The following is a 25,949-nucleotide window of genomic DNA, read 5'->3' as shown; positions in this document are numbered from 1 at the left end:
GCCACTGATCTGACCTTGGCCAGGGAAGGATAGGCCCCTCTAGCGGGAGGTCCACATTCTAGAGCAGAGGCAACTGTGCACATGTCCATGGAGGGTCAGAGCAGGGGTGAGGAAGAGAGAAACCCAGAGCCCCTGCATGGGGAGAGGGCCCAGGGCAGAGCCAGGCCGGGGTCCTGCAGGGGACTGGCAGTGCGCCCTGCTGCCAGCATGGCCAGGTGGTGCCTGCAGCCCCTGGGTGATCTGAGACAGGCCACAGCAGGGCCAGGCCTGAGCAGAGAGGGGGCCCAGGCCTAGGGCCCTGGAGAGCAGCAGGAGCTCAGAGGCCCACAGGCTGCACCAGGGCTCACGGGCCCCATGAGCACTGGCCCTCCCCAGGCTCCACCCTCGCCCCCCACAGCAGGGAAACTAGGGTCAGGGCAGAGGCAGGCCCCAGGGGACCAGGTGGCCAGGCACCATGGCTACATCATGCTTTGGGGACCAACCTGCAGGTGAACCCCTTCCTGCTACGATCTGGGCCTCAGGGGGACTCAGGGTCACTTCTGGGGGATGTCCTCCCAGCCCCACCTACAGCTCACCATCCAGAGCACATCCTTCTGAGGGGCCCAGGGGAGATGGGGCAGACAACCCCAGGCCCTGGAGACAGACCATATTGTTGGGGCCTCTGTCACTGTGTCAATGGAGTAGCAGCTACCACAGTGATGTGACCCATGTCCCAAAGCCATTGCCACTCCCCAGGGCTGGGCTGGTCACCTCCACCGGTTCTCCCAAAAGACTTAAGAGGCTACTGACTCCTCAGCAGCTGCTGTCGGAGCTGCAGAGCCAGAGCAGGCTCCAGAACACGGCAGACTGGGCACACCCAGCCCCTGGCTGGCACCCAGTGTCCAAGGCAGAAAAGTGTATGAATGCCCTGATGTCCCAGCCACATGCCCGCATCACAGAGGCCCTGTCTGGGGGCAGAGGGGCTCCACCCCACCCTGCTAGATGCCACAGGGGACAGGATCCACTCCTCACAGAGCTCCTGGGGAACTCTCAGAGTGTGAACAGGGAGGACAGTCACCTGGGGGGTCCTCAGGAGCCCAGCACTCTCTCCCGGGATGGCGCCTCTCCCTTCCCTCTCTTCTGTCCTCATGTCCCCTTCCACAGAACGGTGGGGACACCATCCAGGAGGGTGGCATGTGGGCACGGGGCGTCTAGGTGATCTGCTAAGAGGCTGTGTCACGGTGCACTGTGAAGTGCTGACTGCGTTTGGCCACGTCGGCTCCCAGGTGCAGGCTGCAGAGCAAACACCTGCCGATCTGCTGTCCTCGCTGAGACGACCCCCAGGCCAAGGAACCGGCCACCTCCCTGCCACCCTGGGTCTGCCTGGCCCCAGGTGGCCCACGCCTGTCCCCCACATCCCCCCTCCCAATGAGCCAGTCTACCCAGCCCTACTCACGTGAGACCTTTACTTACTGCTCACCAAGAAAGGCCTGACGTCCTGAACAGATTCTGAGCAGCCCTGAATCACAGTGGATATAGCTGGGACGACCCCAGTGAGAAGAGCTCTGCCCAGAATTGCCCACGGCAGCTGGGCAGCACAACCCACACCTGCCCAAAGGGTCTGGGGCCTCCAACTACACTCAGTTGAGTCCAGGTGCTCAACTGTGGTCACCTACCCTGGCTCCCACCCTTGCTCTGGGGCCAACTGGCTCACCCCGTGCCCAGTGCCGGGGGCTGAAGGGAAGTTCTGCAAGGGATTCTCTCACAGTGAGACACCCCCCAGTGGCTCAGGCCAGGCCCAAAAGCCCCTTGACAAGCCCAGCCCTTACCTAAAACTGACCAGTGGGGCAGCAGACCCCTCAGACTGGATGGACCTGACACCCCACGGTACCTGGACCAGAGCTCTAGAGGGCAACTTGGCTGGACACTGGAGCCCCAGGCCCTGGGCTGGAACCTTGGCTCTGACCTGGCCAGCCCAAGCTGAGACCTGGGTGGAGGACAGGCTGGCAGGCAGCTGACCTGCACTAACAGGACAGGGCCGAATGTCCCCAGGGGAACCAACTGGGCTGAGACCAGAAACTTCTAGAACTCAGGAGAGAAGAACCCAGTGGTCCAGGGACACCTCCTCATAGCTGGACAGGACCAAGAGGGACACTGAGCCCACCTACAGGGACCCCCACAGGACCGGGGTTTCTGCTGGTGTTTATGTCCCTGTGAGGTGGAGTAGCTGGCCCCACAGGGTCCCAGGTAGCCAGAAGCACCCCAGGACAGCTCCACGGGCAAGAGGAGGCATTTGGGTCAGAGTGCAGGCCAGCCGACACCTCCCCAAGGACTCCATGCCCACTCTGCACTCAAGGAGAACAAGGACAGCCCATGCCGGAACTCGGAACTCCGGCCAGGAGACATCCCCCTACTCACGTTGCAGCCAGGAGGCACCCCTCCCTGGGCTGGGCCTCCTGGCAGGCGGAAGGGAATTTGTGCAGGCCTGAGACACTGTGCATATTATAGTGGTGGATACGCACAGTGCCACATGTCACACATAAAACCTCCCGGAAGCCACCCAGAGCGCAGCTGACACCCCAGCCCTACTCAGGCAAGACCCTCACTTACTGCTCACCAGGAAAGGCCTGACGTCCTGAACGGATCCTGAGCAGCCCTGAATCATAGTGGATACAGCTGGGACGACCCCAGTGAGAAGAGCTCTGCCCAGAACTGCCCACGGCAGCTGGGCAGCACAACCCACACCCACCCTAAAGGGTCTGGGGTCTCCACCTGCAGGACTCAGGTGCCACTCTCCTGCCTCCCTTCCTGAGAGAAGGAGCCAGTGCTCCTTGCAGGTGGGGGCAGTGGGCCCCAGAGCAGCCTGACCTCACCCTCCAGGTTCAGAGACCCAATGCCCTGCCCTCCTGGAGTCTGGAGCTCAGCCAGACGAGGGCACAAGAGATGCCACCCTCCCCCTGGGCACCTCAGCTCACAGGAAGCAGATAAGTTCCGGGCCAGCTCCGGGAGAGCCCCCTTCCGGCCACCCCTTCCTGCCAGGCCCTCCTTCCCTCCTGTTCTGCACAGGACAGCACAGCGGCAAATGCAGCTTTGTGCCAACCTGGGGCTGCCCTGCACACGGCCTCCTGAGAGTCCTTCTGTGCAGCTCTGAAACTGGTCCTAAAAGTCAGGTCCAGCCCTTGTCCCCACGTTGAGATTCAACACCCGAGAAACTCCAAGGCAAGAGAGAAAAGCAAATTTCACTGAAGAAACAGAAAAGAGAAAGGGAGAGGGACCTCTGCAGAGAGGGGGTGTCCAGAGCTGTCCCCGAGGAGGGGGGTGTCTTGCCCTTTTCTGGATTTCAGGTTTCCTTTCCTCTCCTGCCCCCTCCTCTCACCCCACTGCCTAAAGGTGGGAATGACCACATGCAGGAAAGGAGCCCCAGGGGTGCGCATTGCACCTCTCTGCTGGGAGGAGCGGGTCCCTGGAGACAGGGAAGCCTGGCCACAGGCTGGAAGACGGGCAGGTGCCCTGGAGGGTAGCGTCTCCTGAACCCCGTGGGACCCACTCACTCGTGGCTACACTGACCCTCTGTCCTCTGCCCTGCCTCCGGTTTTCCTCCCTCTCCCTTCTCACTCCTGCAGAGGCCCCAGAGCCCCCTGCATGTCCGTCAGTGGCCAGGGGCTGGGGAGAGCTGCAGGGCCACATCTCCACGTCCGTCACACCAGCCGCCAAGTCACATGGGAAAGGCAGCCAGGAGTCCAGAGACAAATGTTCCAGAAACTTCTCTCACCACCCAGAAGAAAAGAACCCAGAACAGTCCATTAAAAATATACTTCACTACTTAAAAATGAGAAAATAACCCTTTAGCTGCTACGATCTAGGGGCAGGGGTCAGTGTCTCTGTCCAGCAGAGAAGTGAGGCCCAGGACACAGAGGCCACAAGCGACAGATGCAGAGTCAGACTTCTGCAGAGAGAAGGGCCCAGCGGGGAGTCCGGGGGGAGTTGGGGCCTGTTCTTCTTATGGTCTCTGGAGTCTCCTCCTTTCCTTATCTCCTCCCTGTCCACGTGCTCCTGGCCATTATTGATGGGTGTCCCCTCTGTCCACGCGGCTGTTTGAGTTCTTTCGTTAGGTCCCCCACTTAGGGGCACGAGTAGGGAGGGGTCTGTCTGATTGGGTCCCAGGCGTGCCCACGCGCACTTTGTCCAGCAGGAAGTTGACCTCACCAGGAGACCCTCTCCGTGCACCTTGTCCTGACCCTGCCCGGCCCCCTCCCTCGCCATCTTGCCCTGGCTGCCTAGGCCTCTACATCTCCCTCATCCCTGCTCTCGCGGATACCCTGACCACTGTTGGGATTTGGCTCAGTGACCACTCTATCTACTTCAGGCTGACAAGGGGCGTTGTTGGTGTCACCAGGATGTCCTTCTGCGGAAGGTCTAGGGCAAGTGGGAAGCAGCAGGCTGGTCCAGAGGCCAGCACTGAGGACGTTCATCCGTGGGTCTGTGAGGGGTCCGTGGCAGGGATGGAGGGATGACCACGGGGCTCCATTGGTAACACCACCTGGAGTTTCATTGTCTCTACACAAGAGGAAACAACACGAATAAGCAATTGATAATGTAAGGACCAAAGAGAAGAAAGGAACAGGCCACCCGAGGCCCAGGACAGGAAGAAACCATGAGGTAGATGTCACAGCTGGGGATGGGCTGTGGGACTGAGTGTCCTCTGCACCTTTTCCTGAAAACATTTTCTCCGTGAGGATACGAGTATGGTCTCCTCCCAACGGTGGAGCTGAGGGGGAGACTTGAAAACCTCCCCTCGGGTGCTGGGGAAGTAACAGGGTGCCCTCGGGAGAAACCCCCTCCTCTACGACCCAGGTGGGGTCCTTGAGGGGCAGCCGGTCGGGCCCCTTCCAGTGAGAACTGGGGCGTTCAGAGGACAGGAGAGGATTTCCCACAGGAGCGAGGCGGCTGTGAGACCCGGTAAACAGCTGCCTTGGCTGCTACGTCTCATGTCCAGGAACATGAGGCAGGAGGTGGCCTAGAGGCAGGAGGTGGCCTCAGGAGGCGAAGGGCTCCTCGGCGTGCCTACAGGAGTGTGCGGTGGTGAGCAAGCCCCGCTCCCCAGGCAGCGGCCTGAGCATAGGTTCGAGAGGGGCATGTGTAGCTACTGTGCACCTCGACCCCCTTGTCTTTAGAAGGCTCTAGGGCCCGGGGGTCGGGGGGACATCCGATTCTGCCTCCTGCGCTCTGGCACTAGCAGGAAGTGGCCCTGATTCCACCTCAAAGTCTGTCCCTGCTGCGTACCCAGCTCTCCGAGTGCCGTCGGTCACTGATGAACTCCCAGGGGTGGATAGGGTCCACTGGACTATCTACAGGATGATCAGGTCCCTCTGGGCTGGCAGCGCAAGTGTCCGCTAGAACTCCTCACGGGAGTGGAGGGCCTTCCTCGACCTCAGGTAAGAACGTGGCGGCACCGAGGTCATGACAAGCCTTTCAGGTCAGTGCAGGTCCTTCCAGCGGGGCCTGCTGCTGGAGAGTGCCGCTGTCCGTAGTCAGAGCTGCCCTTAGAGCTCAGGATGCTCGAGGCCCTGGGAGGGCAGGACAGGAGGGGCCTCCCCAGGTGAGTGTACGTGCCTCGGGCACCAAGAGCCCACTGCGGCACGGCTCCGGGACACCCAGGCCACCCTGTCCACCTCGTCCAACTCCTTACTGAGGTATCTCGCTGGCTGGGAGGGGCCCCCAGTGATTGAGTGACATTCCCAGTGCCCTCCGTCCCTTTCTGCCACACAGAAAAGTCAGCTGGGCGGCCAGCCCAGAGCAGGGGCCTGGGTAAGCGCTGTCTTCCTGCCTCTGGAGTCCAACTAGGGACTGCCCGTGCATGCCCCTGCGCTTCCTTAAGGCTCTCACAGAGGGGCCTCCCTCCCAGCACATCCAGGGACCCAATTCTACAAGGTCCAGGCGTCCTGGCCCTGAGCTGTTTACTGTCCGAGGAAGGGGGTGCGGGACTGCGGGTGGGAGTCTCTCTGGGCCAAGCGTCGACTTTCCCCTCCAGTATCATGTCCAAGTCAGACCTGGGTCGGCACAGCTGAGCGCCTCTGGGGACACTTTATATCCCCAGGACCAGGAATTGGGAAGAGAGCCCTCAGAGACTCTTTCCTCTGAAGGTCCACACAAAAGGTCATCTACACACTGAAGGAACACTGTGTCCAGTAGGACCGGTCCAGGAGGCCTTGCACCAGTGCTTGTCCAACAGATAGGGGCTGTCCCTAAATCCCTGGGGAAGGACTGTCCAGGTCACTGGTCCTCCTGATGGGTAGGGTCCTCAAAGACAATTAGAGGTGGGCTTTTTGAATGTCAAGGGATGCCAAAGAGGGGCATCCTTTAAATCTAGGACATAAAGAGGCAGCTCCCTTGGAATCCGGGTAAGGAGAGCAGGGATCTGGAAAGACTGGTATAAAGGGACCACTGTTCATTGACTATGAGGGTCTGGCACTGATCTCCACTTAGGGGGCCCTTCAAGACCCCAATATAGGAGTATTATAAGGGCTATAGCATTCTAGCAAAAGTCCCTGTTGTTTCAAACTCCATAGGCTAGGTGCCAGGCCCTTCCCACCCTCAGGCACTGGGGGACACTGTTTGGGGCTAGGACAGGAGGAACGACCCTTGAGGTGCATTCCCACAGGTTGCAGTCCTGGCCCTCCCCACTGTACTGCTACCTGACCCACTGTGGGGTCCACCTCTGTCTCTGTGAAGGGCAGGCAGCTACGTTCCCCAGGTGGCCACAGCTCCACCCTTAACTGAGATAATAGGTCCCCTCCTAGGATAGGGTGGGGTCTTGGTGTCATGAGAAAGGAGTGATGGGTGGAAATCACCCCAGGAGCCAGCAGGAGGTCTAGTAAAGTACTGCTCAGGGGGCCGCCCCATATGCCTTGAACAGTTACTTCATCTTGGTCCTAGGTCCAGGAGGGAAGGACAGGACTGAGAGTCGAGCTCCTGTGTCCAGAAGGAATTCTACCTGGGGCTCGTCCATGAGCAGGGTTACCAGAGCTCCTCCGGTTGGACCAAAGTCACAGGAGCCACCAAGGCAGTCAGTCTCGGGACCTGTCATTGGGAACTGGTAGGGGGTGGCCTCGATCCCTCAGGTCCCCAGGACTCTAGCCCACCAGTGGTTCCCCGACACAGAGGACAGGTCAGGGAGGCAGTCCACACGTGGTCAACACCTCTGCGGACAATCCTTTTAGAAGTGGCTTTCTCTCCCTCAAGAGAAACAGGAGTGCAGGAGGACCCCGGGCCCCTGCTCGCAGGCTGCCGTCTGTCCTCCCTGTCCTTTGTCCTCCTTGTTCTCCTCTGCAGGCCTCTATTATGAAAGACCACAGCAGCTGGGCCAAAGGTGCTAGGTCGTGTCTGGCTCCACAGCCCGTCTCCGCAGCTCCCTCCCCACATCTGGAGAGGACTGGGTAAGGGTCTACCTGTAGGACTGACTTCCAACTCTGGGACCCACAGCTAGTGTGTGGAGAGGGCCTCCCACAGGAAGGTCACCACGGCTCCTCTCCCCTGGAACCTCGGTGGCCAGCGGGGCATGAATGGAGCTAGTGTGGGCTCTCCTCAGTCCTCCTGACACCCAGTATACACAGTGACGTACGTCCTGGTCCTCAGTCCTCCTGACACCCAGTGTACACAGTGACATCCATCTGGTCCTCTCTCCTGACACACAGTGTATTCAGTGATGTCCATCCTGGTCCTCAGCCCTCCTGACATCCAGTGTATACAGTGATGTCTATCCTGGTCCTCGGTCTTCCTGATACCCAGTGTATACAGTGACATCTGTCCTGGTCCTCGGTCCTCCTGACACCCAGTGTACACAGTGACGTACGTCCTGGTCCTCGGTCCTCCTAACTCCCAGTGTACACAGTGATATCCATCTGGTCCTCTCTCCTGACACCCAGTGTACACAGTGACGTCCCCTCCTAACTCCCAGTGTACACAGTGACATCCATCTGGTCCTCTCTCCTGATACCCAGTGTATTCAGTGACATCAGTCTTGGTTCTCAGTCCTCCTGACACCCAGTGTATACAGTGACATCAGTCCTGGTCCTCGGTCCTCCTGACACCCAGTGTATACATTGACGTCTGTCCTGGTCCTCGGTCCTCCTGACACCCAGTGAATACAGTGACGTCCCTCCCAGTCCTACACCCTCTTGAGACCCAATGTATACAGTGATGTCTGGCCCATTGCTCTCTCTGTCAGTGTCCCAGTGTGGTTCAGGGCCTGGACCCCATGCTCCCCGGGGAGGCCCCACTCTGCCAGCCAGGGTTGCTCTCCTCCTGCTGCAGCAGAGCCCTCTCTAAGACCTTGTGCTTTTCAAGGAAGGTCCAGTGTACTGAGGTCAAGGGGACCCCGTCCTGCACAGTCATAGAGAATGACCACCACTGGAAGGTGGAAGGCGGCTCTGGCTCAGTGCCCTAGGTCTTTCTCTATGTCCTCTGATTCAGCTAGTGAAAGGGGACATGTGACACCTCAGGTCCACACCCCTGCCCCAGCATCGCCCTGAGAGGACACAGCCCTGAGCAGCCGACGTCCCAGCACCTCTGGGATCACAGGTGGAGTGTCCCTGGAGGAGGGGCCTGGGCTCCCGTCCTTATAAGTTGGGTCGTAAAGGGGAAGCCATCTTAGGACCCATGACCTCTCCTTCCGATGGGCTCAGGGGACCTCCTGAGCAGCTGGTAAGGTCCCTGTCCTCTGTCCAGGTTTTCCTGTTCTGGGGTTTGGTGTCTGGCTCAGGGCAGCAGACGAGGGTCTGAGGGTCAGGCGTGCAGTCCTCTAGCTCAGGACGACGTCTCAGGTAAAGGAACAAGTGGACTAAGGAGCTTCATCCCTTTACCCTCCTGCTACAGAAGAGGTCTCCTTGCTGAATAGTACTGTGATTTAGGGTCCCCCAGGGGGCCACTGTCCTCCCTCTCCTAACGGGTACTGGGGCCAGGCCTCAGTGCAGAAGATCAAGGTTTTCTCGTTAACTGGGGTCCAAACTCCCAGTTCTAGGGCAGAAGGGAGAGGGGTAAGTCGCAGGATTTTAGAAGAAAGGAATCCCCTCTGGAAACAAAAAGAAAGAGGAGCTGACGGGGGCCGCCCACCCCCACCTCACTCTGACAAATCCAGAGGGTGGCCTGGCTTGCCCAGAATCTCTGCACAGGGGACCGTGTCCAGGTAGGGACCAGCCAAGCCTACCCGTGGCCTGTCCTCCATGTCCCCGATATTTCTTTTTGCAACCCAGATCTGTGTGCTTTCACTCCTAGAAAGCGTGTGTTCCCACCTTATTCCTGTCAAAAAGGGATTCAGAATCCCAGGAGCACAGGAATCTGGGGGGGCCTCTGCCTGTAAAGGGTTTCTGCTGGAGTCTGAGGTAAGAGCAGCCAGCCCACACTCACGGGTCTCTTTCCTGTGCAAGGCGGTTCCCAGCAGCTGCTCTAAATCAGCCACTGAGAGTCTTGTTTGTTTTTCTTCCTTCTGGAGGGTGCTTAAACCCCCAAGGAAGGGAGACAGGGGTTTCTACAATGTCTCCAAAAGACAAGGAGTTCCTCTGTCATGGGCCTTTGATCAGGGATCACGATGCTGAAAAAGGACTGGTTTGGGCATAAGGTAAAGATGAGTGAAGAGCAATGCAATCTTAACTGATACCTGTGTCCCTCAGGAGGAGAGAACATGCTGATCCTGTCGTGGACGGTGTGGCCGAGAGAAGACAAGGAGGAGCCCAGTCAGTCTGGAATCAGTGCCAGCCATGGCTGGGGCTGCCCAGCCTCATAGAGCCACAGAAGGGCCAGCGGACCACGGTCACTTTCCAGGCCCATCAGCTGTTTGACATGACTGCTACTGACCCGAGTCCATGGTTCCAATCCCAGTCGAGCCCCCGATTCCATTACTGTCAAGGGGGCAGGGGGCAGTGTCTCTGTCCAGCAGAGATGTGAGGCCCAGGACACAGAGGCCACAAGCAGGCAGCAGGTTTGCTGAAAAGCGACAGATGCAGAGTCAGACTTCTGCAGAGAGAAGGCCCAGCGCAGAGTCTGGGGGGAGTTGGGGTCTGTTCTTTATGGTCTCTGGAGTCTCCTCCTTTCCTTTTCTCCTCCCTGTCCACGTGATCCTCGCCATTATTGATGGGTGTTCCCTCTGTCCACATGATTTAGTTCTTTTGAGGGTCCCCACTTAGGAGCATGAGTAGGGAGGGGTCTGTCTGTCGGGGTCCCAGGAGTGCCCACGCGCACTTTGTCCAGCAGGAAGTTGACCTCCCCGTGCGCCTTTGTCTGGTCCTGTCCCGACCTCCTCCCTCACCTGGCCTCCTCACTAACCTTCCCCTGACTGCCCAGGACTCTGCATCTCCCTCAAAGCAGGAACATCCAATCCCTTCTACGGGGAAAACCCACTTAGCCTCAGATTTCTCCAAAAAATAAATAAATAAATAAGGTGATCCATGTCTATAAAATTCTATTGAAAACAAAACATAATCCAAGAACTTTATGCTCAGCAAAACTGCATTTAAAATCAGTTTTCCACATGCACAAAATGGGAGAAACTCTCCCCCAGAACAAACTCTACGTAAATATACAGATTTACACGTGAATAATGGACATGTAGGATTGACTTGTTTATTTCTGTTTATCCAGCTTGTATAGAATATGACAATGGAATTATTTATTTGAATGACTTCACTCACCCACGACAGAACATGGTACCCGCGGGGCACGACAGCGCCTCCTGGATCCCAGGAGCAGAGCTCTGCAGCGCGGTTCGCCTTCCCCTCTGGTCCTGGGGCTGGCTTCTGAACTTGGGATGGCCAGTGCTGAGAGTCCCCATGTGACAGTGAGGTGTGGCTGGGGCCTTGGCGGGGTCAGATCTCAGGGTCAGGACTTCCACCCACCTGCCCCCAGCCCCAGGGAAGGGAGAGGGGCTGAAGGCTGAGGGGCCATCCATGGCCAGTGCACTGGATCCTGCCTGCACGCTAGAGCCTCCGGGAGACCCAAGGGGAACTTCTGTCACTGAATCAGGAGGTGCCAGGAGGGTGGCATACCCAAGGCAGGGGACCTGCACCCTTCCTGTGCCTTCCTGCAGCCTCTTCCAAAAACCGGTGATGACTTCACAGTAACCCGCCCAACAGCGAGAGTCCCCAGCACTGGGAGCCGCACCAGGCCCTCATCCCAAGAGGGTTCATGGGAAGCCTGACTGATAGCCACTCGTCAGAGCCACAGGTCACGGGCCACCTAGAAGGGCCAAGCCCTCCACCAGAGAGTCTCCAGGTGGACAGTGCCAGGTCTCATAGGATCAGGGGACCCCGGCTGCTGCTGCTGCTGCTGCTGCAGAGCTGTTGGCTTTGCTTGGTGTGCAGGGAGCCCCCACACGCCTGGGGTCAGAAGCACACTGTGCAAGCACAGGAGACCGTGCTTGCTTTCTTCGCTGTGCCTTTAGAAGGTGGGCACACAGGCATCAGGGTGAGATGGTGGAGCTGTGAGTGTACGTGACAGCATACATACGACACAGAGAGCTGGGGCCAACAGGCTGCAGCATGTGGCTGGTAGGACCCAGGTGCATGCCAGGCAGAAGAGCTGTGTTAGAACCTCTAGAGGGACCACCAAAAGTAACAAGGGGCAGAGCTGAAGTGCAGCAGCCTTGCTTCCCCAGCCCCAGTGCTGCTGCGCTTACAAAGCACAACCTAGAGACTCAGGCAGAACCCAGAGCCACAGAGGCTGCCGTATGGCAGCACCATCATGCCAGCCTAATGGGACTTGGTGCCCCCTCCAGGGTTGTGCTGCAGGAGGTCAGAGTGCCTGTCTAGAAGCTCCCTGCAGTGTCCCTGCAGCCACACTTTCAAGGGAATGAGGGTGGGGGATAGGGTGGCCAAGGGCCCTACACACCTGTCCAGAATGAGGTCCAGCACTTGCCTTAGGGGTCTCCATATCCAGACGAAGCCACTGAGCCCGAGCCCCTAGGATGAGCAGCCCACAGTGATCATCACCCAGGACTCAGCACAGGCTGGGAAAGGTGACAAAGATTAAAGCTTAGAAACATCTGTGTAGAGTCACATCTGGTATCAACTTACATCACATTCCCCTCCTTCCAGGCTTTATAAGTTAAATATAATTTGTCCCCTGAAAACTCTTGTGTGAAAAAACGCAAGAAAGTTTAGAGGGGAAATGATGGGTTTATGAGAGCCTTAACCGAGTCAGTGAGTTAATCCACTTGAATATATTAACTAGATGATACCTATAAGCAGGAAGGGTGTAGCTAGAGAAGGTGGGTCATTGAGCATGCCTTTGGGGTTTATATTTTGTCCCTGGTGGGCTAAGTTTAGTCATTCTCTGTTTCCAGATTGCAACATCCTAAGCTACTTCTCCCCTCCATACTCTTCACCATAAGGTTCTGCCTACCTTGGGCCCAGAGGAATGGAGTCAGCCATCTAGGGACTGAGACCTTTTGAAACCATGAGCCAAAATAAACTTTTTACCTTCTCTAATTGTCCTTGTCAGGTCTCTTAGCCACACTGATGAAAACAATGACTAAAACAGGAGTTGGTACCAGGAGTGGGGTCATTACTGTGACTAACCTGACCATGTGGTTCAGAAGTTTTTGGAGCTGGTTTGCGGAGGGAGAAATCTTGGAAACGTTAGTGATACAAGCTGGAAATACTTCAGAATGTTGTAAGCAGAGTTTATTGGGCAAATCTGGTGGGATCCCAGAAGACCAGAATGCCAAGAGTGAAGCCAGATTTAAAATTAGGTAGTCAATGTAGTTAGGTAAATCGGGTCTAATATCAGTGAAATCTAAAATGGAGGCCATGCTGATAATGATTCCGGAAATGCAGGACAACTCATGGAATGGAAAGGCCCTAGGCCAAAGTCCACCCCAAAGGAATGTTAATGGAACCCAGGAAACAGCCCCCAACAGAACGGGAGATAGCCCATCCCAAAGAAGTGTTAATGAAGTCCTTCCTGCCCAGATTACTTGTTTGGCCCACCTGTGTCCCAACCCTTCCACCTTACATTCCATCACCAAAACTATAAAAAGGGGAGTCAACCCCACTTCCAAGGATTCCACCTCTTGGGTCCCCTTCTTCCTCCGGGAGAAGTCTTTTCTGCTGTCCTTTAATAAACTTCTAATTTCTATCTGACCTTGCTCGGCATGCTTCTTTGGTGTTATTCTTCAACATTGGGGAAGCAAGGACTCGTCACTGGTCAACAGTGGTAACATATTGGAGGTCCCACGGAGACTCTACACCTACACCTAGGTAAGCGCCTCTCCACGCACCCCATGTCTGTTTGAGGTGCATCTTTCTCTCTCTTTCTTTCTGGAGGGTAAGATGGGCACCCGACGGCTACTTAAACGCAATTAGTGCAGACGCCTCTCTTCAAGACTCGGGTGAGAGGTTTCCCGGCCTAGGCAGCTCTCAATCACCTGTTCAATACAGAGCAGGCATGTTGGGTTCTGCCAAAGCCGCTTCCAACTTTTCTGTCTGGGTCCGGAGAGCAATTGGCGTGAGTATACAGTGTCCCGATTCCTGATCTTCCTTTGATGCGTGGAGTTGGAGGAAGGAGTTTGGAACAACTACGGAATTATGGTCTGGGCTACACTCAGACGTATTCCTAAGGTTCCTTTCTCTTGAGCCCCCTCCTGACAGCCCTAAGGGGTATCTAGGCTGATTGGTAGATGAATGGCACTGAGAGAAAGCCCCAATCACATTTGTTTCTGTATGGGCTACTCAACACTCCCAACCTCGCATCCATTCCTCCTGGATGCTCCCTTTCCTTTGCAGGTCAGAAATGTTAGCAATTCAGGTTGTAGGACTGAGACAAAGGCATGGGATAATTAGTAAAATCTGCCCAGGTTCCCTAAGATGCATAGGTAACTTTCACTAGTCTGTTTTACCGCCCCAATGTTTAAAATGAGCTGTGTTCTCTTTAAGCTGCTAGAAAGACATTTTTAGAATCAACTCCTCTGATAGAAATCTCTGATAGAAAGTGCTACCTTACAATGGGTAGATTTCCCTTAACCCTTAGGCGATTCCTTTAGTCTACAGAGCAAAGGCAACAAAAGAGTGCATGATTATCTTTTGCCATGGGTTTTTAGTGGCCAGGAGGATAAGCAGTAATGCCCTTAAGTCTGAATCCTCCCAGGGTCTCTGGCACAGGGCCAACTGAGACCCTAGCATTTTGCCAAAGGGGACCAGAAACACCCTTGGCAAAGAAAGGTCAGAGACGGGTTTTCTGGACCCTTTAGGAAGCTCAAGCTTAGGGAGATGTCCCTAATGAGAACAGTTTTCTCCGGCGCAGCGTGGGCGCCTGAGTCCTGTTTTCTTCTCACTCAGATGGGAGCTTCTTTCTCTCCAATACGCCAGGTGCACCACTAGCATGCGTATTGAAAAATTGGGATAGATTTGACCCTCAGACGCTCAAGAAAAAGCGCCTCATTTTCTTGGCCTGGCCTCAATACAAACTCTCTGATGGAGAAACCTGGCCACCAGAGGGAAATATCAATTTTAATACAGTTTTACACTTTGATAAAGTTTACAAAAAAGGGAAATGGTGTGAGGTGCTGTATATTCAGATTTTCTTTGCTCTAAGGGAAAATCCTAAATTATGCCAACAGTGTAAAGTAGACTTACCTATGATGTCTGCCATGAAGAGAAAAAATCTTGGGGACTCACTGAGGAAAAACAATCAGGAGGACCCACAAAATCTCCATTTGCTGGCCTCTCTGCGTCTGCCCCGACAGGCAAACCAATTATATTACCTCTCCAGGAGATGCCAGAAGGAGAATTTGGGCTGATCAAAGTACATACACCCTTCCCCCTTCAAGACCTAAGGCAGATAAAAACTGACTCTACTGGAAAGTTAGGAGATATGCCAGATTGCCTGGGATTGGATCTAACCAAAGGAGTTAATCCTGTAAGTAAAAGGGGAGACTGAGGGACTCCCAGCAGCTGCCAAAGCCATTTCACTTTGGGGAACCTCCTCATTTCTTCCCTGCACTGTAAGGATTGCTCCTTCTCTGTCTACTTAAAAAGAAGGGGACACTGAATGCAGGAAAGTCGCCACACTGAGACCCTTGATTTTACACCTATAGTTGCACCTATGTGAAAACATCTGGTCCACTCATGGGGAAATCTATGGTGCCACTGATGTAGGAGTCATAATTAAATGGGAGTTAGAAACCTGGGGAGATTTTTCTCTTATCTGGTCTGTTTTAAAGGTTATTATAGATTGTTTCTTGGGGATGATCTTGGCTGAATGTGTATCTAAAAGATGATTTTTTATTGTAACAATCTGGTATCTAAATGAGTTGGAAGCATTGCATAATCTTGCAGTTAAAAGTTGGGGTTAGGTAATTGTTTAGTTTGTGATATCAGATAATTCATGCCAGAGAACTTAAATACTTAGGATAGAAAATTAAAAGAACTCTATTTCCAAGTTGGCAAGTAACTCCCAATCATTTAGTTTTATTTTTTCATCAATTCTTGAACTGGGTAGCCTGAGAAGATTTCACTAGGTGTACCAGTGCATTAACTTGGGCAAGGATAATAAATTATGATATGGTATCTGTTCCCCTCAGTGTGTAAGATTTAGGAAAGGAAAGTGTTGGATTGGGATGTTGGTCTGACTTATTAAAATAACATTGAAGAGCAACAGTCTTGGAGATTGTTAAAGCTTAATTGTGGATATACATAGTAGTGTGTGGTTCTCTTTTAAAATTTTTTCAGGTGATTTAATGTAATTTAATACCTTAGGAACTTCAGAGCAAAGGAAGTGGCTCAATGATCCTGAAATTTCTTCCGACGGTAGCTTTTATATTATTAACATCCTATTTTCAGTTTTGTGTGAGCAAGTTTTTCTAGTGTAGGAAGATGTAAAGCTATAAGATTTTGAAAATTATATCTTAAACTTGTATCATAATTTTCAACATCCAAACCTGAAAATTGGGACTTATGGTTAAAATGCCTTAGGCATGAGGCTTCTCCTCAGAATTCAGTTTTCCCAGTTCCTTCCAGACCTCAGCCAGGACTCAAGTTGAAATGCAAATAGAAGAAGCCTGGAGCTCAGTAGGAGACAGATCTGAGGCACAAGGGAAAAAAAGTAAAGGTGTCTTTTATCTGAACTCAAACTAGATTAAACCAAAGAGTAAATTGTATGGCATTTACTAATTACTGGCCCGTCAATTTTTTCTAGGACTTTTGCTTTTCTTAGATTTTGTATTTTTTTTTCAGCTCATGATTTTGATCCTACAGACAAGTTAATGTTTTTCTGATAAGTTCTATTTTTGATCAACTGGAGTTTTTTTAAAAAATAAACATTGCAATGAGATTTCACCTGAGAAATAGCTACAAGGCCTTTACTACTGTGTTACGTGTTACACTTGTGTTACATGTTGTACGTCGGTATGTCTGTATGTGTGTATGTCCATATATCATGCAGGGATATGACAATTGATAGATATATGAGGAGCGCTCATGAAAAATTAAAAAACAATGGATCCAAATATCTTTGATTCACGTGATTCAAATGCCTCAATTTAAATTTGATAAATAGATGAAAGAAAAGATGTCTTTAAAAATAAGCTTATAAGTTTTCCTAGGTGTTCAAAAAAGGCCCTAATAAAATGTTGATGTCTGTGAAATAATCTGCCTAAAGTCAAAAATTTACAAGTATTGTTTCAAAATGTGAACAGAAGGAGGTTAACAGATGAAAAAGAGAAACTAGATGGTTCTAGGTATGGATTTAATAGAGGGAAAATGTGTTTCTGGATCAGAGAGTCTCTGTGATCAAGTAATTAAGAGGGTTTAAGTAAGTGATAAAGAAGGTCTGTGTAAGTTGGTTATAAGTGTAAGTTTTTGAGCAAATAATCTTAAAGAAATTAAACAGCTGGTTAAACAAGTGCTGTTGTTTTAGAGAATTGTGCTATGTTATTTCTTTAAACGCTAAACTTGGTTAATATAAAAACATCAATGTAATTGTGGTGCTATTAATGTGTTCATATCTTCCCAGTATACAAGTCTGTAAGGTAGAAGCTTTTGAAAGAGCCTTATATCAAGCTGTGTTCTAAAGTTGCATGGTAATTTTAGGCTTAAAAGAAAAACATGTTGGAGATTTATTTACATCATTTGTGTTCTATAACTGGACTTGTTATCAATAAGTTATGTAAAGTTCTGTTACTTTTTACACTGAGATACAATTTAAATGTATTTTTAAGTTAATGAGAGCCTAATCTATGTAAAGGTTTTATTGCAAAACACAAAAGTACTTTGCTACTTTTCTACAAAAGGTTAAAAGCTTTCAGCTTTTCTTTAATTCATGTTTTAGATGTGATATTATATTGTGTTAGCTAATATTCATGTGAACTTGAGCAACAATTTATGTAGGCTTTGTAAAATGATGTTTAAAAAAGCAAAGATCAGTTTCAGAACTACAGTACTTAAGATTTATGAAGAACCCCGCCTTACCTGAGATAAGGCTCTATGTCCCATCTCACTGCATGTGAAAGTGACTATGAAAGAAGTAGGCCAGATTTCAGTACATTTAAAGTTGTGTCCAAAAGTTGGTTTTTGTCAAGATTACCAGGGTCTCAAACAGGGGATATAATGTATAACTCCACCAAAATTCAAGGTAGCTATTATATGAACTAAATATGTTTTTACTCTTCATAAGTTTATTTTGTAGTTTTCTTATAAATGGTCTAAAGATTGCCTGTTAATGTTTTGCAGAGAACACACAACCTGGATTAATTTAAGATAAGGAGTTATCACCTACAGGAGAGAGAGATAGACATTAAAGCCCAGTACTCTTAATATAAGGCTGTTGAAACTTATTTGATGGATGTTAAGATTAAGTTTTAAAATTAAAGTTAAATTAAAAGGGCCAAGAAAACCAATGTTTGGCTCTTGCCCTCTGAGTCAGTCTGAATCCAGGGAACAGGGGATATCTCCAAAGAGCTTTGCAACTCTGGGCCACATAACCTCCCGATCAGGGAGATTAATGAGACCACTGGAGGACAAAAAGCCAATCAGTGCATTTGCTGTGAAGAGGAGGGTCATCAGAAAAGGGAGACATCCCTGATGCTTCCATGGGAAGCCACATGGTCAAGCAAGGCCTGGACCCATCCTAGTGCAAATGGCACTAGCAGAACTGAGAAGCTGCTGTAAAGTTCCCCCAGGACTCCCAGGCAAACTCAGCTGACTGTTAACAATAGATAGAAACAAAAGTCAGTTTGACTACTTCATCTTAAACACTTAGCAAAGACAGTCAAAGCCAAAACACAGCTATTCCTGGGCATTTTAAATGATAATAATAGTTAAATGTAACTTCCAAGAATAAGTAAACTGGAGGCTGCAAAAGAGATTCTCAGACAAAAATGCCTGATAACTATTAAAAGGAACTGCAAGAGCAGTTTTTAGTTTGAGGCCTACAAATATTCATAACCTACACAGGTAGGCTTAGCGTTTGCTAGTATGGTTATCCAGCCCTAAGTAACAGAATTAAAGATTTCTCTATTAGACACAGAGGTCATACTAGTAAAAGGATTTTGCAAGATCAGATGACATTAAATTATTAAACTATATGTTAAGGGAAAGAACATCTGTAACCCTAAAACTTAAATGTTGTGTTTACATCCCTGACAAATATCCTTAAAGATTTACATGCTCAGATAGAAGCCATGTCCTCAGCAACTTTGTCATGGAAACAATATCTTAGCTCCTGGTTCTCTGGTACTTCCTGGTGGAAAACATTGTTAGTCTCTGACTTTGGCATCATACTCATTGGCACGTTCCTGTTCTGTGGCATTTATTGCTGCATCAATCTGGTTCCAGTACTAATGAATTCTTGTTTCTCTTATACACCACCCATCACTCACATGGCCCTCCAGCCTATTACTTCTCAATGGGACTTTTATCATGGACCCGATTTTTAAAGGGGACTCCAAACTGCTTGCCCCACATCGTCCCTTTTCAGCCTGAAGAAGCCAGAAGGGTCTTCGCCCCCTTTCCTTATAGCACTAAGGAGTTCCCAAAATTAGAGGGGGGAATGAAGCCAGATTTAAAATTAGGTAGTCAGTGTAGTTAGGTAAATCGGGTCTAATATCAGTGAAATCTAAAATGGAGGCCATGCTGATAATGATTGGAAATGCAGAACAACTCATGGAATGGAAAGGCCCTAGGCCAAAGTCCACCCCAAAGGAATGTTAATGGAACCCAGGAAACAGCCCCCAACAGAATGGGAGGTAGCCCATCCCAAAGAAGTGTTAATGAAGTCCTTCCTGCCCAGATTACTTGTTTGGCCCACCTGTGTCCCAAACCCTTCCCCCTTACATTCCATCACCAAAACTATAAAAAGGGGAAACAACAGCACTTCCATGGATTCCACCTCTTGGGTCCCCTTCTTCCTCCGGGAGAAGTCTTTTCTGCTGTCCTTTAATAAACTTCTAATTTCTACTCTGACCTTGCCTCAGCGGGCTTCTTTGGTGTTATTCTTCAACGTTGGGGAAGCAAGGACTCATCACTGGTCAACAGCAGTAACAATAAAACTGGAGACAGTAAAGACAAGGCTCAAGAGATTTCAGAGGAAAAGGAAGATTCTCTTAAAAGTTGAACTAGAGACAACCATGTTATATTCTGGAAAAGAAGTTGACTTATTTTTTCCCATGCCTTGAGACTTAAAGGTGATGATCTAGTGGAGAATTTTCAAGGTAAAATATTCAAGCAATGGCAAGAATATTTATAGCAGCTTTTAACCAAGATTACTGTGATAATAAGGAGCAGAAAGACTTTTAAAGGCCCTGTCTAGAGCAGCCTCCAGGATGGGGGTGGCCCCGGGCACTGGCTCTGCCCAGCCCCTGGTCACAGCCCGCCTGCCAGCAACAGCAGATGCCCCACGCTCACCCTACGCCCACACTGTGCACCCCACCCCACACCCACACACCATCCACCACACTCGATTCACCATGGAACCCAACCGAGCTGCCAGCTCCACACTCCAAGACATGGATGCTTCCAGAGATCCTATCTTCCTCCCTCAGGACTCCCCAGTGCAGTCCTTGGGACCCCCAGGGGACACACTCTGCATCAAGACAACCCTCTGGGGCAGCCCCACACCTCACACCTGCCCCAGGGCTGCAGCCACAGGGGGGCCTGCCTCCTGCCCCCCTGTTGAGAGCCACAGCTGGAGGGGCCCCAAAAAACTACAAGCTGATTGGCTCACAGCAGCCCCAGCAAACTTCCAGCTGCCAGCTGATTGGCTCCTCTGCGATGATGCTCATTGGGCTGTTTCCCCGCCCTTTCAGACCACAGAGCTGCTCATTGGGGGACTCTTTTGGCTCCGCCCATGTGACCGAGCCAATTGACCTCAAGAGCAGGAGGAGTCAGGGGTTGAGAGGTTCCCCAGAAGCCTGTGGTGGCAGTTGGGCTCTGAGGGAATTCCTGAATAGCTCATGTGGTGAGGCCTGTGTGTTCTAAAAATAAAGTTCATTTCTGCTTGACAAGTGGCTCGTGAATTGTGCCCAGCCAGATTGAGGCACCCACCCCCAGCAGGATGTCACCACAAGCTTTTACAGGAAGTGGCCTGACCCCCTCGTACTGGGCAGTGACTGGGCACTGCTGTCATGGACTTGCTGGAAGCCTGGCCCAGGAATTGGGAGGGGCCTCTGTCAGCAGGGCTTTTTGTCAAGGGCTCTCCTACTGTGTATGAGTACTACGATGAAAGTACTGGGAGTTACTATAGCTCCCACAGTGGTAGACCCAGCAGCAAAAAACCCGAGAACCAAGGACGTCCTGAGCTCACAGTCCTGTGGGCAGCACGGGCCAGCACTGGAGAGTCCACACCCAGGTCCCAGCATCTCTGCCCACCAGCTGGAGCCCGGGCACAGCAGGAGCCCACCAGCTGGAGGCTTTGGGGCTTTGAGGTGACTGCACAGCCACGTAGAGCACTGTGCCTTGGGCTCCAGCAGCTACTCCACAGAGCCCGGCAGCCCCAGCAGAAGCGGAGCCAGCTCTCCACCCCAGGAGCCAGAGACCTCCAGCCTCATCCTGGCCGGAACCAGTGGGCTGCACCCCCAAACCTCCCAACAACAAGGACCCCCAGAGACCTTTGCCCCTGAGAGAGCAGGTAACTCTCCAGGCCCCACTCAGTCACCCAGGAACAGGAGCGAGAAGCACAGGAAGGACCCCCAGAGTGTAAGCAGACACAGCCACAAGGTTCAGCACCCTGTGGACGCCCAGATAACCAGGACGGAAACACAGCCACAGGTCGGCTCTCACTCCCCAGAGTCCATCCCTCAGGCCCTGGGAGGTCCCCCTCTGGGCAGGAAAGGCCCCTGGTTACAGAAGGGGTCAAATTTCACAGGGTACAAGGAGGGCAGCTTAGTCATTGGAGACTGAGGACCTGGGATTGGACAGTGCTGAAACCAGTTGTGCAGGTTAAAATTAACTCAGGAAGCAATTGTAAAAAGTTTAAACTCCTGGTTACCTGGAGGAGGTAGGGGCTCAGATCCCACCCACTGCTCTTCTTCTTCCTCTGGGATTCCTTGTTTCCCAGAGTTTCACATTTAATTATTTCCCTCCTTCCAGGATGAATGCTCAATGGGGAAGGGTCATGTCTTATTTTCCCTCCCTCCTCCGCCCCAGGCCCTTCCCTTCTCCCCAGGGCTGTCTGGGGGATGTTCCCACCTTTCACAAAGTAGGGTGGCTCCTGGGAGCCCCAGCTCCACTGGCAGCATCAGAGGGGGTCACGGACCACCTGGGGCCTTGCGTGGCTTGTGCTGGCCTTTCCTGGGAGCCTCGGGAAGCCAAAGGACAGCCCTGGAGCCGGCCTCCTCCATGCTGTATGGGGGCTTCCCAGTAGGCACCCAGAGGGCTCAGGGAGGGCCAGGGCACCCCACCCACACTGACCAGACGAAGGTGGTGCCTCTAGCCTGTCTCAGACCCCTCAGGGCTGCAGGGCCTCATTCCAGGGGAGGACTGTGCCCAGGTCTGGGTCTCTAGGCAGCCCTGGCCTCTACGGTGCCAGTTTCTGCTGCCCCAGTGGCCCCTGCTGCGCCGAAGCTCCCCCAAGCACCCCCCTGGCCTAGACCTAGTTATTGTCAGGGGGTCTCAGGCTGTGGTTGGATACAGTGTCTTATATCCAAGTACAATGTACTCACCACAGTGGTGCCACCCATAGCAGTAACCAGAGCCACTAGACAGGCTGCCCGTCCCTGGCCTGGCGGCCCTCCTCAGGTGTGGGCGCTCAAGGCTGCTGATCCGACCTCACCCTGACAGTTTACTCCTCTAGGTGAAGGACTGGGTTTCACAGCTGCACACCTGGAAAGACTCCTGCCCTGCCAATGCCGCCCAGCAAGGCCACCCAGCTCCTCCTGGGTCTCCAAGGCTGAGGCAAGCCACGTCACGGACTCCACTGTCCTTGCTCTCAGGGCAGGCGTCCTAAGCTCAGCAGGCTGCAGACTGCTCCCCATGTTGTCTCAGGACCCCCAGCACCTGAGACCCTCGACGCTGATGTCCACCCTTCCCCAGTGGCCCTGGCCCCAGCTCTGAGTGTGCAGAGACAAGGAGCACAGGTTGCTGATCCCCGAAAGCCACTCCAGGGTCCTGAGCACCTCACAGTCTGCTCACACCCCACCCCAATCTCTGGACTCCAGTCCTGCTGAGCCTCGCAGGCTGCCTCCTCAGCCCTGCTGTCCCCTGGAGCAGCCCACTGCTTGGACTCCTCCCCCACACTCCCTGGAAGCCCCCTCCAGCCCTCCCTCCGGGGCCATGCTCAGTTATTGTCAGGGGACATCAGACTGTGTAGCTGGCTATAGCTACCACAGTGATGCTGCCCAGAGCAGAAACTGGGCCAGCTGGATGCCCCTCCTACAGCCCCATGCCTGGCAGCTGCCCCTCTGGGTATTGGGCCCCCTCAAGGCCACTAATCTGACCTTGGCCAGGGAAGGATAGGCCCCTCTAGTGGGAGGTCCAGATTCTGGAGCAGAGGCAACTGTCCACATGTCCATGCGTGGCTGGAGGGTCAGAGCTGGGGTGAGGAAGAGAGAAACCCAGAGCCCCTGCATGGGGAGAGGGCCCAGGGCAGAGCCAGTACGGGGTCCTGCAGGGGACTGGCAGTGCGCACTGCCACCAGCATGGCCAGGTGGTGCCTGCAGCCACCGGTGGATCTCAGACAGGCCACAGCAGGGCCAGGCCTGAGCCGAGAGGGGGCCCAGGCCCAGGGCACTGGAGAGCAGCAGGAGCTCAGAGGCCCGCAGGCTGCTCCAGGGCTCACAGGCCCCATGGGCGCTGGCCCTCCCCAGGCTCCACCCTCGCCCCCCACAGCAGGGAAACTAGGGTCAGGACAGAGGACGGGCCCCAGGTGACCAAGTGGCCGGGCACTCTGGCTACATCATGCTTTGGGGACCAACCTTCAGGTGAACCCCTTCCTGCTACGATCTGGGCCTCAGGGGGACTCAGGGTCACTCTTGGGGGATGTCCTCCCAGCCCCACCTACAGCTCACCATCCAGAGCACATCCTTCTGAGGGGCCCAGGGGAGATGGGGCAGACAACCCCAGGCCCTGGGGACAGACCATATTGTTGGGGCCTCTGTCACTGTGTCAGTGGATACCAGATACCACAGTGATGTGACCCATGTCCCAAAGCCATTGCCATTCACAAGGGCTGGGCTGGTCACCCCCACCGGTTCTCCCAATAGACTTAAGAGGCTACTGACTCCTCAGCAGCTGCTCTCCAGAGCTGGAGACCCTGAGGAGGCTCCAGAACATGGCATGCAGGCCACACCCAGCCCCTGGCTGGCACCCAGTGTCCAAGGCAGAAAAGGGTAGGAATGCCCTGATGTCCCAGCCACATGCCCGCACCCCAGAGGCCATGTCTGGGGGCAGAGGGCCTCCACCCCACCCTGCTGGAGGACACAGGGGACAGGAGCCACTCCTCACAGAGCTCCTGGGGAACCCTCAGAGTGTGAACAGGGAGGACAGTCACCTGGGGGGTCCTCAGGAGCCCAGCACTCTCTCCAGGGACGGCGTCTCTCCCTTCCCTCTCTTCTCTCCTCATGTCCCCTTCCACAGAACGGTGGGGACACCATCCAGGAGGGTGGCATGTGGGCACGGGGTGTCTAGGTGATCTGCTAAGAGGCTGTGTCACGGTGCACTGTGAAGTGCTGACTGTGTTTGGCCACGTCGGCTCCCAGGTGCAGGCTGCAGAGCAAACACCTGCCGATCTGCTGTCCTCCCTGAGACGACCCCCAGGCCAAGGAACCAGCCACCTCCCGGCCACCCTGGGTCTGCCTGGCCCCAGGTGGCCCACCCCTTGTCGCCCACATCCCCCCTCCCAATGAGCCAGTCTACCCAGCCCTACTCACGTGAGACCTTTACTTACTGCTCTCCAGGAAAGGCCTGACGTCCTGAACAGATTCTGAGCAGCCCTGAATCACAGTGGATACAGCTGGGAGTACCACAGTGAGAAGAGCTCTGCCCAGAACTGCCCACAGCAGCTGGGCAGCACAACCCACACCCGCCAATAGGGTCTGGGGTCTCCACCTGCAGGACTCAGGTGCCACTCTCCTGCCTCCCTTCCTGAGAGAAGGAGCTAGTGCTGCTTGCAGGTGGGGGCAGTGGACCCCAGAGCAGCCTGACCCCACCCTCCAGGTTCAGAGACCCAACGCCCTGCCCTCCTGGAGTCTGGAGCTCAGCCAGACGAGGGCACAAGAGATGCCACCCTCCCCCTGGGCACCTCAGCTCACAGGAAGCAGATAAGTTCCGGGCCAGCTCCGGGAGAGCCCCCTTCCTGCCACCCCTTCCTGCCAGGCCCTCCTTCCCTCCTGTTCTGCACAGGACAGCACATGGGCAAATGCAGCTTTGTGCCAACCTGGGGCTGCCCTGCACACACCAGGGCCTCATCCCAAGAGGGTCATGGGAAGCCTGACTGACAGCCACTCATCAGAGCCACAGGTCACAGGCCACCTAGTAGGGCCCGGCCCTCGATCTGCGAGTCTCCAGGTGGACAGTGCCAGGTCTCATAGGATCAGGGGACCCTGGGTGCTGCTGCTGCTGCTGCTTCTGCAGAGCTGATGGCTTTGCTTGGTGTGCAGGGAGCCCCCACATGCCTGGGGTCAGAAGCACACTGTGCAGGTACAGGAGACCCCGTGCTTGTTTCTTCCCTGTGCCTTTAGAAGGTGGGCACACAGGCATCAGGGTGAGGTGGTGGAGCTGTGAGTGTACGTGACAGCATACATACGGCACTGAGACCTGGAGCCTACAGGCTGCAGCATGTGGCAGGCGGGACCCAGGTGCATGCCAGGCAGAAGAGCTGTGTTAGAACCTCTAGAGGGACCACCAAAAGTAACAAGGCGCAGAGCTGAAGTGCAGCAGCCTTGCTTCCCCAGCCCCAGTGCTGCTGCGCTTACAAAGCACAACCTAATGGCTCAGGCAGAACCCGGAGCCACTGAGCCCTGAGCCCCAAGGATGAGCAGCCCAAAGAGATCATCACCCAGGACTCAGCAGGGAAAGGTGGCAAAGATTAAGCCATAGAAACACCTGTATAGAGTCTCTTCTGGTATCGACTTACATCAGATTCTTCTCCTTCCAGGATTTATAAGTCAGATATAATTCGTCCCCTGAAAGCTCATGTGTGAAAAAAGAAAGTTTAGAAGGAAATGATGGGGTTATGAGAGACTTAACCGAGTCAGTGAGTTAATCTACTTGAATATTAACTAGATGATACCTATAAGCAGGAAGGGTGTAGCTAGAGAAGGTGGGTCATTGAGCATGACTTTGGGGTTTATATTTTGTCCCTGGTGGGCTGTTTAGTTTTTCTCTGTTTCCAGATTGCCACATCCTGAGCTGCTTCCCCCAACCATACTCTTCACCATAAGGTTCTGCCTACCGGTGGCCCAGAGGAATGGAGTCAGCCATCTAGGGACTGAGACCTTTTGAAACATGAGCCAAAATGAACTTTTTTCCTTCTTTAATTGTCCTTGTCAG

General features: G+C 53.3%; 3 long non-coding RNA genes across 7 annotated transcripts; 2 read left to right on the top strand and 1 right to left on the bottom strand.

The window, feature by feature from the left end:
* Window positions 1–84: 84 nt before the first annotated feature.
* Window positions 85–20,705, bottom strand: LOC125615387. 5 transcript variants are annotated; one of them, XR_007346059.1, is made up of 6 exons: window positions 20,508–20,705; window positions 19,930–20,132; window positions 9,635–9,960; window positions 2,752–4,536; window positions 1,453–1,613; window positions 85–1,272 (listed from the first exon to the last, which is right to left on the bottom strand). It is a non-coding gene; the product is annotated as an uncharacterized LOC125615387 (long non-coding RNA). The 5 variants fall into 5 exon arrangements; XR_007346056.1 differs by having other exon boundaries at window positions 1,453–4,536; XR_007346057.1 differs by lacking the exon at window positions 9,635–9,960 and having other exon boundaries at window positions 1,453–4,536.
* LOC125615388 lies at window positions 6,809–9,754 on the top strand. The gene is made up of 3 exons (XR_007346061.1): window positions 6,809–7,075; window positions 7,312–7,421; window positions 9,651–9,754. It is a non-coding gene; the product is annotated as an uncharacterized LOC125615388 (long non-coding RNA).
* A 15-nt stretch (window positions 20,706–20,720) lies between the features above and the next one.
* LOC125615389 lies at window positions 20,721–22,697 on the top strand. The gene is made up of 2 exons (XR_007346062.1): window positions 20,721–21,090; window positions 22,446–22,697. It is a non-coding gene; the product is annotated as an uncharacterized LOC125615389 (long non-coding RNA).
* The last annotated feature ends 3,252 nt before the right edge of the window (window positions 22,698–25,949 follow it).

This window comes from Marmota marmota, unplaced genomic scaffold (assembly GCF_001458135.2).
Source record: "Marmota marmota marmota unplaced genomic scaffold, marMar, whole genome shotgun sequence".
In the NCBI taxonomy this organism is placed as follows: Eukaryota; Metazoa; Chordata; class Mammalia; order Rodentia; family Sciuridae; genus Marmota; species Marmota marmota.
The sequence above is the reverse complement of the archived record's forward strand: the minus strand, read 5'-3'. Positions and strand labels throughout refer to the sequence as shown.